Source organism: Protopterus annectens, chromosome 11.part0, assembly GCF_019279795.1.
Source record: "Protopterus annectens isolate FY-2018-M chromosome 11.part0, PAN1.0, whole genome shotgun sequence".
In the NCBI taxonomy this organism is placed as follows: domain Eukaryota; kingdom Metazoa; phylum Chordata; order Ceratodontiformes; family Protopteridae; genus Protopterus; species Protopterus annectens.
In genome coordinates, this window is record NC_056745.1 from 1,489,664,295 (window position 1) to 1,489,680,648 (window position 16,354).

Genomic DNA, 16,354 nt, shown 5'->3' on the forward strand with positions numbered 1-16,354 from the left:
GGCATTTTTATCTATCTATTGGCATAACAGAAACATAACTGTAACACAAGGTGTATGTAGTGTAAATATGAGTTACATTTGGAATAACTGCAAACAAATGCCATAGAAACTTACATATGAAGCTGCATGTTGTACTTGTATGGTATGTGATCCAGTCATCATATAATCATAAGTTAGAGGAAAAAAGTACAGTAGTGCTGTTAACACACCTTTTCCGCACAGAGCAACTGCCACAGAATAGTGGTGAGAGACTGTTAAACACTTCATTCAGCCTGTTAAATACTTCACTTGAACATTAAAAAGTCAAAATTAAGTGTTTAACAGCATAAAACGTCCAAATGAATTGTCAAACAGCTTCCTACTGTTCTTTTGTGGTGACCACTGATAGATGTTCATACTCTTGTGTGTGACTAGAGTTTAACAGTGAAAGATGCTTAGTAAAAGCTTGTTAAGTACATTTCGGATGTCAGAATTTTGCTTACCAAGCATGCCTTTTCCCTAAATTCCAAGCATAATCATGGTGATTCATACACTATTTATTTATTTATTTTATTGATTTCCAGTTTGATAACCGGGGAGGTCCACTGGCCTCAAGGAGCCCGTTTTCAGTGGAAGCCCGGGGAAAAAAGCTCCATATTACGTAGTAAAACTAAACAAACTTTAATAGCACAATTGAAGAACATACATTACATAGTAGATTAGAGGCAAGTTGTACAGTGGTTATAAAGCATCTAAGAATGGTTATAAAGCAACTAAAATTTGTAAGATGGCAGTAAAGAAAATTTCTTCCCAGAAAAGGGGTGAATAAAAGATGGAAGGTACCTTATTTACAATGTATACATTCATGATATTGATGTATTCAGAGAGGCAGTTGTATATTAGAAAAAGTTGGAGAACATACATTACATTTTAAGTTAGGGACAAGTTGTAGTTCTTTGTTAAATAGCATCTAAAACTGTAAGATGGCAGTAATGAGAATCCTTCCCAGAAAGGGGAGAATAAAAGGCAGAAAGTAAACAATTTACAATATATACATTCAAGATCTTCTAGTCATACCTCTGAGGTTTGCACAAAAAGTTAAGAAAACTAAACTAACTAACATTAAAAGTCACCTTTCAAAAATAAGACAGTGTATCACAGCACACCTAGACCTTGGCGGCTGTAGAAGAAGAGTTTGTTAAAAGCCTCTGCCCTAGACTCACCTGTTCTACAACTAACACTGCTCAGAGGTATCACCGAAGGTTGCTATAGCTTGTGTTTGGTGGGGGGGGGGGGCAGTGAGATTAGTCTTTCTTAAGGTCTTCTCACATTCAAACCATAGAGGTGTGCACAGGTCACTATAACTTATTTGGCACTGGAGAAAGTGTGGTCATTATTTCATTATTTTTCTAATTTACCTTATAATTAAACGTCAGAGGTATGCAAAAAAGGTTACTATAGCTTGTCTGGGATTGGCAGAGTGGCAATTATTTCTTAACTTTTTTACAGACTTCAGGGATATGAATAGAAGATCACTATTGCTTATGTAGGGGCAGTGAGCTATCAATTAGCAACAGACTGAAATGCATAAGTGTGATCATTTTTTGCACTTTTCTCACAGTCATATATTAGAAGTGTATACAGGTCACTAACTTGTGGGTTGGAGGGATAATGAGCCATAATGTGAATATGCATCCAAGATCAACAAGTAAAAATAATTTTACTATATTCTGGTTGTCAGATAGATACCAAGAACGTAGTCTTCAGAAGTGAGGGGAAAGAGGTAAGCAGTATGATGTGTGACAGCAGCAACTTGAAATAGGTTCATAGGTTCATAGGTTCATACTAGGCTATCTGCCCTAGGGCATTTATAAGCCTAGCCAGAATGTGTTTGACTTTCGCCACCCATTTTAAATTTATTTTGCTATGCCCTTTTTCGAGGTTAGTATACTGTGCCTCTGTCTAACAATGACACAGAAGTGATACCCAGGGTAAACCTACGATCTCCCATCCACTCATCAAGATTCCTCTTGAAGAGAGTCAATGAGGGGCTCTGCCTAACCTGGACTGGGATTTTATTCCAGAGTGAAGGGAGCCTCTGGGTTATAAATATGTCCCTCCAGCATGTCCTATTTATTTCAGTGCTGAGGTTCAAGTCTCTCGAGTGCGTAGCTCGATGGGATTTGGATTTTCTGAGGTGCAGCATGTCCATTAATTCCGGGTTGGACATGGCTTTATACATCAGGCACAGATCGCCTCTGAACAGGCGGTATGCCACTGAGTAGAGCTGGAGTTTCTTTAACCGGGCAGCATATGGCATCTGTTTGAGCCTTTTGATCCTCTTGGTGAGGTACTTTTGGGGTCTTTCCAGTTGCTGCAGGTGTCTGGTAAGGTACATCCAAAAGGGGCATTGTACTCAATTATGGGCCTGATGAGGGATGAGTAAAGAGGCACGATGACCTCCCTGATCTAGATGTGAATCCCTTCATGAATAGGTGGGCTATATAAAATGTTTTTCTAACCACTTTGGCCACGTGGTTGTCAAATGAGAGATTGCTATCAACTTGGGTCCCCAGGTCCCTAATTACTTCTTCTGTACTTAATGGATTACCACCTATGTAGTAATTTGTGGGCACTTTGTTTTTGCCAAAGGGGATGACTATACACTTATTGGCATTTAGCTTGAGGCCATGGCTCTGGCACCAGTTGTCTGTTTCTATGAGGCCCTTTTGGAGGATGCTTGTGTCGGCTGGAGAGTTGATTATGGCGCCCAGTTTGCAGTCATCTGCGAACTTGGTCAGCCACAGTCCTTCCGTGTTGGCCTGTACCTCCGAGAAATATATACCGAACAAGAGAAGTCCCAGGACTGAGCCTTGTGGGACACCACTTGTAACTGGTTTGGAGTCTGACATGGCTCCAGCAATTCTAACCATGTGGGTTCTGTCCTTGAGCCAGTTTGCAATCCATCTAGTGACATAGGGGTTTATACACCCAACGACAACAAAAAGTACAGCACTCAAACGAAAGAAGGGGATAGCGTGTCTGAATAAAACACTGTAAAATCCAAACACCATATGCACGCTCTCCCTCAACGTACGCTAAAGACACTCCAAATCAGTTGCTAGGATGAACTCTTCCTTGTCCATATATGTAAAGGCTCAGCTGGCTGCTGATAAAGTAAAGTTATAATCCAAGAAGGATCCAAAGCATAATACGAAAACACAGTTTTATTTGTGAAACGGACAAAAAGTGAGCGCTTTCGCCAGGAAGGCTTCTTCAGACTAATACAATAGCACTCTTGTACATCAATTTAAATATAACTTCCTCATAAGCTATTGGTTAAGGGCTTTGCTTAACAATTAATTATATAATCACGTGTATAATGCTGTCAGCATATTTATAAAATTACACAAAACTTTATTAAAAACATTCCTATTTAGTTATATAAACTCATAAATAGTGCTATCAGCATATTTATATGATCACTCAATACATTATAAAAAACATTTAAAAACAAACGTTCCTATGAGTTTATATTAAAAAGCAAAACAACCCTTATATACAAATATTAAAACAAATTCATATTGGCTCATCAATTAAAATAAATAAATGAAGAGCCATTTACTGGGTATTAAACCAAGTTTCATATGCAGCATGTCCATTAATTCCGGGTTGGACATGGCTTTATACATCAGGCACAGATCAGGCTATGGGAACACAACATACCTTCAAATTCCATGTATTACAGAAGATACACAACAGCTTTAGAGGAGGAGATATTATTAATATGACACTGGAACATGAAATGAGATGGATTATTAGATTAAAAGCTGATGTACCACCAGGTTTAAACGATAAGGTTCAAGTTAGACCCATACTTAGGAATAGGAAAGCGTTCAGACCCATATAGAAGTCCTTTACCACTGTACCTAGTGATAATTTTCCATTTTTATTCTTATTTTGGTTCTTACACAAATGTTTCACCCAAATGACTTACTTGTAGTTAAACCAATATATTTTCTTTAAATATATTTTTCATAAGTATTAGGTATATATGAAACTTGGTTTAATACCCAGTAAATGGCTCTTCATTTATTTATTTTAATTGATGAGCCAATATGAATTTGTTTTAATATTTGTATATAAGGGTTGTTTTGCTTTTTAATATAAACTCATAGGAACGTTTGTTTTTAAATGTTTTTTATAATGTATTGAGTGATCATATAAATATGCTGATAGCACTATTTATGAGTTTATATAACTAAATAGGAATGTTTTTAATAAAGTTTTGTGTAATTTTATAAATATGCTGACAGCATTATACACGTGATTATATAATTAATTGTTAAGCAAAGCCCTTAACCAATAGCTTATGAGGAAGTTATATTTAAATTGATGTACAAGAGTGCTATTGTATTAGTCTGAAGAAGCCTTCCTGGCGAAAGCGCTCACTTTTTGTCCGTTTCACAAATAAAACTGTGTTTTCGTATTATGCTTTGGATCCTTCTTGGATTATAACTTTACTTTATCAGCAGCCAGCTGAGCCTTTACATAGGGGTTTATATTTAAGCTGGTGAGCTTATCTATAATGCCCAAGTGGGGTATTGTATCGAAGGCTTTTGCGAGGTCCAGGTAGGCTGTGTGGACCACCTTCCCCTCGTCAATGGCCTTGGTGACTGTTTCAAAGAAATCAACCAGGTTTAAGAGGCAGGATCTGCCCTTAACAAAGCCGAACTGGGTAGGATCCAGTGTCTGTAGGTCCCCAATATCTTTATTTATGAGGTCCATGATGATCCTTTCCATAGCTTTGCAGACCAAGCTAATCAGGCTTATGGGGCGATAGTTTCCAGGATCCGTTGAGGCACCACCTTTATGGAGAGGGACCACTGTTGCTGTACGCCACTCTTTGGGCACATATCCTGTACTAAGGCTGAGATTGAACAGTAGTTTTATGTTTGGGTTTAGCTCTTCTTGGAGTGCATGTAGGGCAGCCGGACGCCGTCTGGTCCCATTGATGCTGTGTTTTTTGCTTTGGAGATGGCGGCTCTTACCTGAGCATCTGAGATGTCAGGGGGGCAGCACTCTGCTGGGATAGATATTTGCCCTTTTGGTGGGGGTTTGCGCTGAACCTGTCAGCTAGGATGTTGGCAATGTCTGTGGGTTCAGTGTATTTTTTGTCATTTTGGACTAATTTTGAGCATATCTGGGAATTACCACCCAGGTTCCTAACATAACTAAAGAAAGCCTTGTGATTATCCTTAGTGTCCTGTGCAATTTTTCTCTCGAAGCTGGCCTTAGACAATTTTATGAGTGCCCATAGTTTTTTGCTAATACTGATCAGTGATGCCTTCCCTTTTTGGGATTTTAGTAGCTTCCTGTATGACTCAGGCCATTTATTCATTCATTCATACGCAGTAGGTGACTGCCTATCTTTTTTTTCTCTAGACAGGGAAATCAATGCTATTCTAAGCTATGATTTACGTATCTTTGCAAGCACTTATCTTCTCAATTTATTGGGAACTACTTTTTGCCAACTTTGATTATAAAACCTTAAACACAACTTATTTCTTCACTCAAAAATTAAGACTGAATTTATTTATTTAGTCATAATTTTTGTAACAAAAGGCTGAAAAGAAAAACTCTAAAATGTACCAAACAGCTTATACTGCCACATGGCTTCTGAGGCCCAAGCAGCCTATTTCCTCCACAGTTACTACAGTGCAGTCTTGGTTGTTTAGGTTTCCTGCACAGTTATTACAGTGCAGACTTGGTCATTTAAGTTACCTGCACAGTTATTACAGTGCAGTCTTGGTCGTTTAGGTTTCCTCCACAGTTATTACAGTGCAGTCTTGGTCATTTAGGTTTCCTGCACAGTTATTACAGTGCAGTCTTGGTCGTTTAGGTTTCCTGCAGTTATTACATTGCAGTCTTGGTCATTTAGGTTTCCTGCACAGTTATTACAGTGCAGTGTTGGTTGTTTAGGTTACTTGCACAGTTATTACAGTGCAGTCTTGGTCATTTAGGTTACCTGCACAGTTATTACAGTGCAGTGTTGGTCGGTTAGGTTTTCTCCACAGTTATTATAGTGCAGTCTTGGTCGTTTAGGTTTCCTGCACAGTTATTACAGTGCAGTCTTGGTCATTTAGGTTTCCTGCACAGTTATTACAGTGCAGTCTTGGTCGTTTAGGTTTCCTGCACAGTTATTACAGTGCAGTCTTGGTTGTTTAAGTTTCCTGCACAGTTATTACAGTGCAGTCTTGGTCATTTAGGTTTCCTGCACAATTATTACAGTGCAGTCTTGGTCGTTTAGGTTTCCTCGACAGTTATTACAGTGCAGTCTTGGTCGTTTAGGTTTCCTGCACAGTTATTACAGTGCAGTCTTGGTCGTTTAGGTTTCCTGCACAGTTATTACAGTGCAGTCTTGGTCGTTTAGGTTTCCTGCACAGTTATTACAGTGCAGTCTTGGTCGTTTAGGTTTCCTGCACAGTTATTACAGTGCAGTCTCGTACCACATGGCTTCTGAGGTGCAGTCTTGGTCGTTTAGGTTTCCTGCACAGTTATTACAGTGCAGCCTTGGTACCACATGGCTTCTGAGGTGCAGTCTTGGTTGTTTAGGTTTCCTGCACAGTTATTATAGTGCAGTCATGGTCGTTTAGGTTTCCTCCACAGTTATTACAGTGCAGTCTTGGTCATTTAGGTTTCCTGCACAGTTATTACAGTGCAGTCTCGGTACCACATGGCTTCTGAGGTGCAATCTTTGTCATTTAGGTTTCCTGCACAGTTATTACAGTGCAGTCTTGGTCGTTTAGGTTTCCTGCACAGTTATTACAGTGCAGTCTTGGTCATTTAGGTTTCCTGCACAGTTATTACAGTGCAGTCTTGGTCGTTTAGGTTTCCTGCACAGTTATTACAGTGCAGTCTTGGTCGTTTAGGTTTCCTGCACAGTTATTACAGTGCAGTCTTGGTTTAGGTTTCCTGCACAGTTATTACAGTGCAGTCTTGGTCGTTTAGGTTTCCTGCACAGTTATTACAGTGCAGTCTTGGTCGTTTAGGTTTCCTGCACAGTTATTACAATGCAGTCTTGGTCGTTTAGGTTTCCTGCACAGTTATTACAGTGCAGTCTTGGTCATTTAGGTTTTCTGCACAGTTATTACAATGCAGTCTTGGTCATTTAGGTTTTCTGCACAGTTATTACAATGCAGTCTTGGTCATTTAGGTTTCCTGCACAGTTATTACAGTGCAGTGTTGGTTGTTTAGGTTACTTGCACAGTTATTACAGTGCAGTCTTGGTCATTTAGGTTACCTGCACAGTTATTACAGTGCAGTGTTGGTCGGTTAGGTTTTCTCCACAGTTATTATAGTGCAGTCTTGGTCGTTTAGGTTTCCTGCACAGTTATTACAGTGCAGTCTTGGTCATTTAGGTTTCCTGCACAGTTATTACAGTGCAGTCTTGGTCGTTTAGGTTTCCTGCACAGTTATTACAGTGCAGTCTTGGTTGTTTAAGTTTCCTGCACAGTTATTACAGTGCAGTCTTGGTTATTTAGGTTTCCTGCACAATTATTACAGTGCAGTCTTGGTCGTTTAGGTTTCCTCGACAGTTATTACAGTGCAGTCTTGGTCGTTTAGGTTTCCTGCACAGTTATTACAGTGCAGTCTTGGTCGTTTAGGTTTCCTGCACAGTTATTACAGTGCAGTCTTGGTCGTTTAGGTTTCCTGCACAGTTATTACAGTGCAGTCTTGGTCGTTTAGGTTTCCTGCACAGTTATTACAGTGCAGTCTCGGTACCACATGGCTTCTGAGGTGCAGTCTTGGTCGTTTAGGTTTCCTGCACAGTTATTACAGTGCAGCCTTGGTACCACATGGCTTCTGAGGTGCAGTCTTGGTTGTTTAGGTTTCCTGCACAGTTATTATAGTGCAGTCATGGTCGTTTAGGTTTCCTCCACAGTTATTACAGTGCAGTCTTGGTCATTTAGGTTTCCTGCACAGTTATTACAGTGCAGTCTCGGTACCACATGGCTTCTGAGGTGCAATCTTTGTCATTTAGGTTTCCTGCACAGTTATTACAGTGCAGTCTTGGTCGTTTAGGTTTCCTGCACAGTTATTACAGTGCAGTCTTGGTCATTTAGGTTTCCTGCACAGTTATTACAGTGCAGTCTTGGTCGTTAGGTTTCCTGCACAGTTATTACAGTGCAGTCTTGGTCGTTAGGTTTCCTGCACAGTTATTACAGTGCAGTCTTGGTCGTTTAGGTTTCCTGCACAGTTATTACAGTGCAGTCTTGGTCGTTTAGGTTTCCTGCACAGTTATTACAGTGCAGTCTTGGTCGTTTAGGTTTCCTGCACAGTTATTACAATGCAGTCTTGGTCGTTTAGGTTTCCTGCACAGTTATTACAGTGCAGTCTTGGTCATTTAGGTTTTCTGCACAGTTATTACAATGCAGTCTTGGTCATTTAGGTTTTCTGCACAGTTATTACAATGCAGTCTTGGTCATTTAGGTTTCCTGCACAGTTATTACAGTGCAGTCTCAGTACCACATGGCTTCTGAGGTGCAGTCTTGGTCGTTTAGGGCACGGTGAAGGGATGCAAGAAAAAAATGAAGAGAAAGAACGAATCTCTGTCTTAAGCTGTAGTTTTTGTTCAGTTAATAATTTGGTTCAAAAGGTTTGAAAAAAAACCTCTAAAGCACATCTCAGAGCATCAGGAACCCAATAGCTTCTGAGGGACTGAGACCTCTGTCTTAATTTGATTATTTCCTGCAATCTTGGCCAGTTAGGATATATTTAAAAAATAAAAGAGTCATTTAAAAAGTACAATAAAGTATGAGAAAAACAAGAAAAAAGTAATCTGAATGGTGTGTCATGTTCAGGTTGAGTGAGAGTAGGGGACACATTGGGGAACGCAGGACACTGGACAGCAGGGGGCCCATGGAGTCCTTTTCCTATGGTTTCATTTCATTAAAGGCCAGAGTCAAAATATTCAGTTCTAGCAGGGACTGCCACATTTGAAAGTGTTTTGCTGCCACAATAAAGTAATGCATTGTGGCATCTGGAGTTAAATGCTGTGATGCAATTTACACAAGTGCATCCATATTTACTTGGGCCATTGCTTTTAATATAAAAGTTTTGTAATGTTTTTATTAAAGCCATGGTCCAAATAAATTTAGCTTTTCCCTGTGTGACATCATATAAGGTGGATGTCCAAAATCCTTGATAGATGATTCTCTGCACATGTGTAACGTGCATCCATTAAAGTACATGGGCATCCCTCACATTCGCCCCCCCCCCTCATTTGATGTCACAGAAGTTAAAGATCAAGGTTAAACCTCAATGTCATTGGCTCTGAGAAAGCAAATTGCACCAAGATTTTTTTCCATTAAAGTCTGAAAACATTCGCTGATACAGTAACAATGCAGATCGGCACTTTATGCACCACATAAGGTGGTTTAACAGGTTAGTCATGAAACAAAAGTCTTTATGTACGTCACACAGCTTATCACAAGGTTTGCTGCACTCCATAAAACATTTTATAATACTGTAGTAAGAAAAAGCATCCAAGATGTTTGGTTTTGTTGGATTTCTGGTATACAACAATCTTTTTGATTGTATCTTTATTTACTACTACATATCATATACCTGGTTACATTATTGTGTTAAACATCCCTTGCAGACACACTCCTTTAGCTTTTTAATTTAAGTTTAGCTCCTGACTTTCTCCCTGATGACTGGTGCACTGCAGTGATGATGTCTCTCTACTAGAAAGGCCTTGCAATTGACCTAGGTAATTACAGTCCTCTCAGTCTTACACACTTCATTGGCAAAAACTATGAGCTACATTTTAAGTGACCTCATGAACTGTGATGTCAGGACTCTTGTTAGACTTGACTTAGCATACCTCTCAACTGTACAGATTTTTGCAGAAAGTCCAAATTTTTACCTAGTATTTTTGGTCTGTTTCTCATAAAATTGTGTTTTTTGGCAAACCATTGAGGGTTGAAACAAGAAGATAATGATAGACATTTGAGTTTCAGAATTCATACCCTTCAGAAAATTTATGCTAATGCAAAACCTGTCATTCTATCAACTTTCTATCAAGTGTCCCTATTTTTGGGCCTTTGTCCCCTCACTATTTATGGTAATGTCCATATTTCTTGCTCTAAGAGGTTGAGAGGTATATGCTTGACTATCAATGGTTTGGCTTTGTGAAGGTTATATTCTGTCCACTTAACCTGGTTTCTGAAGTTGTAGATGATGGCCATGTAGTGTATCTTGACCTGAAAAAGGTCTTTGACTCCATCCCCCATTCTGGCATCATACAAAAGCTAATAGTTTTAAAAAATCGACCCATATGTGGTAAGATGGATAGCAAACTGGCTGAAAAACAGAACCAACACAGTATGAGATGCAGACGCCTCATAAATTAGGTATGAAAGTGATCAGTGGTGTCCCTCAGGTCTTGGTGCTGAGACATCTCCTTTTTGGTATTTACATCTCCAAGTGAAGAGCCAAGACCGCTAACTAACAAAGTTTGCATATGGCTGCAAACTGGTGGTTGCTGTTAAGTCACCCAATGACATTCAAACTCTCCTGAATGAACTCTCCTTGTAAATCACTGATGTTCTTAAAATGGTCTCAAACTAAATGCTAAAAAAATTAGTATCATTAGTTTTGGTATGCAGTCCCTCAACTCATCTTACTGTACTGAGAAGACACCACTACAAAGAGAACATTTTGTCCAGGACCTGGGGATGTGGGCTGATGGTGACTCCATCTTTTTTGACCATCATGTGACAAAGGTTGTCAGGAAGTCCTTTTATTAGCCCACCTAATTGCCAAGGAAAAATCATCATGGTCTATAAAGGTAATCAGTTCCTTATACTCAGCACTGATCAGGACAGTTATTGAGTACAGTGTTCCATTTGGGGCATAGCTCATTAATGATATTGAACAATTAGCAAGACTCCAGAGGTTCCTAACTAAAAAGATCACAGGCCTACCATCTCTGAACTGCCAAGATAGGCTGGAAACTATATCCCTTTATTCAGTTTCTTATAAATTTTTGAGGGGAGATCTCTGTCTTGTTTACTGCACCATCACAGTCCCACATGTTCTAGATCTCGTGTTCCCACTGCACATCTAATATCGCCAACCAGCACTAGAACTAGACCTTAATCTTCATTAACAGGTAAATATAGCACAGTGTGGAGTCAGACTTATAAGACAACACTTCACAAACCTCTGGAATAAATTTTCCCTCCATGTTAAGCAGGGCAATTCACTATCTTACTTTAAACCTAAGTTAGATAACTGGATGGGTACCCACAAATTTACTTTGGGTTGATTGGTATGGCCCACCTGTAGAAAGAAAGTGCTGCCTGAGGGAGGGTATTGGCAAGGCATGAGTGGTCATAAGACTAGTTGGCCTTGGAGTATCCATGAATCTAAACTGTTTTTGTGGCTTTCTCCCACAGCTTGTCAGGAAATCTCTTCTTCCCCCCTATTGATCCTGAATAGCATAAAGTGAGTCTAAAACAATGAACAAATAATTAAATACATAAACATGATTACTACCTTGGAAGTCAGTCTAGATCCAGTGGAGTGTATTTCTGTGGAAAAGTCTGCCTAAAACAGACTATTACACAGAAGAGCCAAATCCCATCCTGGTACTCAGTGAAGTAAAGGCAGTAAAAACATTCATACATCGTACAGTTAAGAGGTATGTTCTAAAAGTAAAGTCTGATGTGCATAAATGTCATGGGTGAAATTCTTGGCTAGGCTTGTAAGGGCCTCCAGGCTAATAGTCTAGTATCGTGCTATGAACCTGTGAACCTATCTCTTGTTGTATTTGTGTAAATTGTTGTCTTTATTGTTCTTGATTGCAGGATGGGGCTGAAAATGGTCAATTGGCCAGCCTACTTACCTAGTAAACAAATTGCAATCAATAAATAAATAAACTCCCCAGATTTTTGCAGAACATCATTGATTTTGCCTCATTATTTTTGCCCTGTACCTCATAAAATGTTTCATTTTCTGGTAAAACACTCAGAATGATAACTATCAACTCTCCAGAATTTCACAGAATGTGCAAATTATTGCTTCACATTTTTGCTCTGTTCTGTCCCTCAAAAAATTAGTTTTTTTTTTCTGGCAAACCTTTGTGGATTTAGCTCACTAAATAATGAGACATTTGAGTCTGAGAATTTATATGTTTCAAAAAATGCATGCTAATGCAAAACCTGTTATTCTAGCAGCTAAGTTTATAAGAGCAATATTTAAAATGTATCCCTGATTTTAGCCCTTTATCCCCCCCCTGCCATTATTTGTGGCTCTGTCCAGAATTCTTAAGCAAAAGTTGAGCGGTCTGCTGAGGATTACAGTCAGTCACTAATGCCAGACATTAACGTTTCATACTTCTATTGTTCAGAAAATGCAGGTTTTTGCAAAACCTGTTCTATTTCATTTTAAAAGAATTAGTAATATTTAAAAAGGTTCCCTGGTTTAGTCTTCATTTCCTGGTTATTTTTGGATTTGTCTAAAATTCTTGAGGAAAGAAGTTGATTGTTATACCTCAGAAACACTTGCACATGCATTTCCATAGTAACAATGAGCTCTGGCAGCCAGAAAAAAGTTTATTTATTAATCAAATCATCTTTTTCCAGCTGCCTGTGTTTGTGGTTATCTCGGAAATGATAATGCAAATGTTTTTTGCAGTTTCAGGATACTTTGGGCAGTTGTTGAAAGTGGGGGAGGGGGCTTTTGCTGTCTACAGTCAGTAAAAATATTTCACCAAAAGCACTTTCACTGATAGTGGAGAATTCCCTTTTCTCCTCCGTTTTGCAACCTTGGAGTATGCATATCCAAGTTCAGTAGTGTGGAGGGAGTCTAACTTTATGCCATGGGCCCCCCTCCAAAAAAATTGTTTTAAGGTTCGATGAAAGTGATTTTGACAAAATATTTTCTCTGAAATGGGAAGTGTTGTTGAAACACTACTGAAACAGATTTGCAAATATTCATGTGCACAGAAAGAGATTAATGGGGAGTAGACTAATAATAATAATAATAATAATAAAAAATAAATAATAATAATAATAATAATAATAATAATTATAACAAATAATAATAATAAATAATAATAATAACAGTAATAATATGCTAAAGACATCTTGGCTCTGAAAAAAGCCACCTTGGCATGGAATTCTTAACATATTCCCAAACTGGAGTGAAATGTCCTTGTCCACACTAGTGCCAGTAACATGAGAAAGTCGGATTCATAAATTCCACATTGTGATTTAAGAAGCCTCAGAGGAAGCTGGCATCATGCCAATACACTCACAGCACACTAAGCAGCTGCTGATCTCCTAAAAGAAACATGGCCTCAAGCCGAATACCAAAAATGCATCATCATCCCCTCTGAGGGAGTGATGTCGCCACAAATTATCACATTATTTTAGTTATTTATTTATTTATTTATTTATTTTACATTTGTTGACTGGGAAAGTCCGACTGGCTGCATGTCCATTTTCTGTGTAGACCCAGGGTGAAAAACTCCACAGTTAAATTTTCAGGAAAATATAAGGTGTATACAGAAACATTGAAATTTACATAGATAGTACAAAACTTAACATTGAGTAATAACATAGCATTGAAGCTTAAGATTTAACATATTTACATAGACTGAACACATCATTTACAGTTTTAGGTTGACACATTACATAATATTGAACATTGTTAGTAGGACATAGATAGTACCAAACTTAACATTGACTAGTAACATAGCATTGAAGCTTAAGATTTAACATATTTACATAGACTGAACTCACCGTTTACAGTTTTAGGTTGAGGCTTTACATAATAGCTTCTCTTTTTTTATAATTCTATTATTGTTGTTTAATTTAATATCAGTTTTTATCTTAACAACAATGCCAAAAACTGTTAAATGTGTTTCTCCCCTCCCTCCTGCTGAAAATGAACATGTATCCATTGATTTTCCCCCCAACAAAACAAAAATAAAATAATAAATAAATAGTGAACATTGTTAGTAGGGCATAGATAGTACCAAACTTAACATTGACTAGTAACATAGCATTGAAGCTTAAGATTTAACATATTTACATAGACTGAACTCACCGTTTACAGTTTTAGATTGACACATTACATAATAGTGAACACTGTTAGTAGGACATAGATAGTACCAAACTTAACATTGACTAGTAACATAGCATTGAAGCTTAAGATTTAACATATTTACATAGATTGAACTCACCGTTTACAGTTTTAGATTGACACATTACATAATAGTGAACACTGTTAGTAGGACATAGATAGTACCAAACTTAACACTGACTAGTAACATAGCATTGAAGCTTAAGATTTAACATATTTACATAGACTGAACACACTGTTTACAGTTTTAGGTTGACACATTACATAATATTGAACATTGTTAGTAGGACATAGATAGTACCAAACTTAACATTGACTAGTAACATAGCATTGAAGCTTAAGATTTAACATATTTACATAGACTGAACTCACCGTTTACAGTTTTAGGCTGACACATTACATAATAGTGAACATTGTTAGTAGGACATAGATAGTACCAAACTTAACATTGACTAGTAACATAGCATTGAAGCTTAAGATTTAACATATTTACATAGACTGAACACATCATTTACAGTTTTAGGTTGACACATTACATAATACTGAACATTGTTAGTAGGACATAGTACCAAACTTAACATTGACTAGTAACATAGCATTGAAGCTTAAGATTTAACATATTTACATAGACTGAACACACAGTTTACAGTTTTAGGTTGACACATTACATAATAATTAACACTGTTAGTAGGACATAGATAGTACCAAACTTAACACTGACTAGTAACATAGCATTGAAGCTTAAGATGTAACATATTTACATAGACTGAACACACCGTTTACAGTTTTAGGTTGAGGCATTACATAATAGTGAAGATTGTTAGTAGGACATAGATAGTACCAAACTTAACATTGACTAGTAACATAGCATTGAAGCTTAAGATTTAACATATTTACATAGACTGAACACATCGTTTACAGTTTTAGGTTGACACATTACATAATAGTGAACATTGTTAGTAGGACATAGATAGTACCAAACTTAACATTGACTAAACATAGCATTGAAGCTTAAGATTTAACATATTTACATAGACTGAACTCGCCGTTTACAGTTTTAGGTTGAGGCATTACATAATAGTGAACACTGTTAGTAGGACATAGATAGTACCAAACTTAACAATGACTAGTAACATAGCACTGAAGCTTAAGATTTAACATATTTACATAGACTGAGCACACCGTTTACAGTTTTAGGTTGACACATTACATAATATTTAACATTGTTAGTAGGACATAGATAGTACCAAACTTAACATTGACTAGTAACATAGCATTGAAGCTTAAGATTTAACATATTTACATAGACTGAACACACCGTTTACAGTTTTAGGTTGAGGCGTTACATAATAGTGAACACTGTTAGTAGGACATAGATAGTACCAAACTTAACATTGACTAGTAACATAGCATTGAAGCTTAAGATGTAACATATTTACATAGACTGAACACACCGTTTACAGTTTTAGGTTGACACATTACATAATAATTAACACTGTTAGTAGGACATAGATAGTACCATACTTAACATTGACTAATAACATAGCATTGAAGCTTAAGATTTAACATATTTACATAGACTGAACACACCGTTTACAGTTTTAGGTTGAGGCGTTACAAAATAGTGAACACTGTTAGTAGGACATAGATAGTACCAAACTTAACATTGACTAGTAACATAGTACTGAAGCTTAAGATTTAACATATTTACATAGACTGAACATATCGTTTACAGTTTTAGGCTGACACATTACATAATAGTGAACATGGTTAGTAGGACATAGATAGTACCAAACTTAACATTGACTAGTAACATAGCATTGAAGCTTAAGATTTAACATATTTACATAGACTGAACATACAGTTTACAGTTTTAGGTTGAGGCATTACATAATAGTGAACACTGTTAGTAGGACATAGATAGTACCAAACTTAACACTGACTAGTAACATAGCATTGAAGCTTAAGATGTAACATATTTACATAGACTGAACACACTGTTTACAGTTTTAGGTTGAGGCATTACATAATAGTGAACATTGTTAGTAGGACATAGATAGTACCAAACTTAACATTGACTAGTAACATAGCATTGAAGCTTAAGATTTAACATATTTACATAGACTGAACACATCTTTTACAGTTTTAGGTTGAGGCATTACACAATAGTGAACACTGTTAGTAGGACATAGATAGTACCAAACTTAACATTGACTAA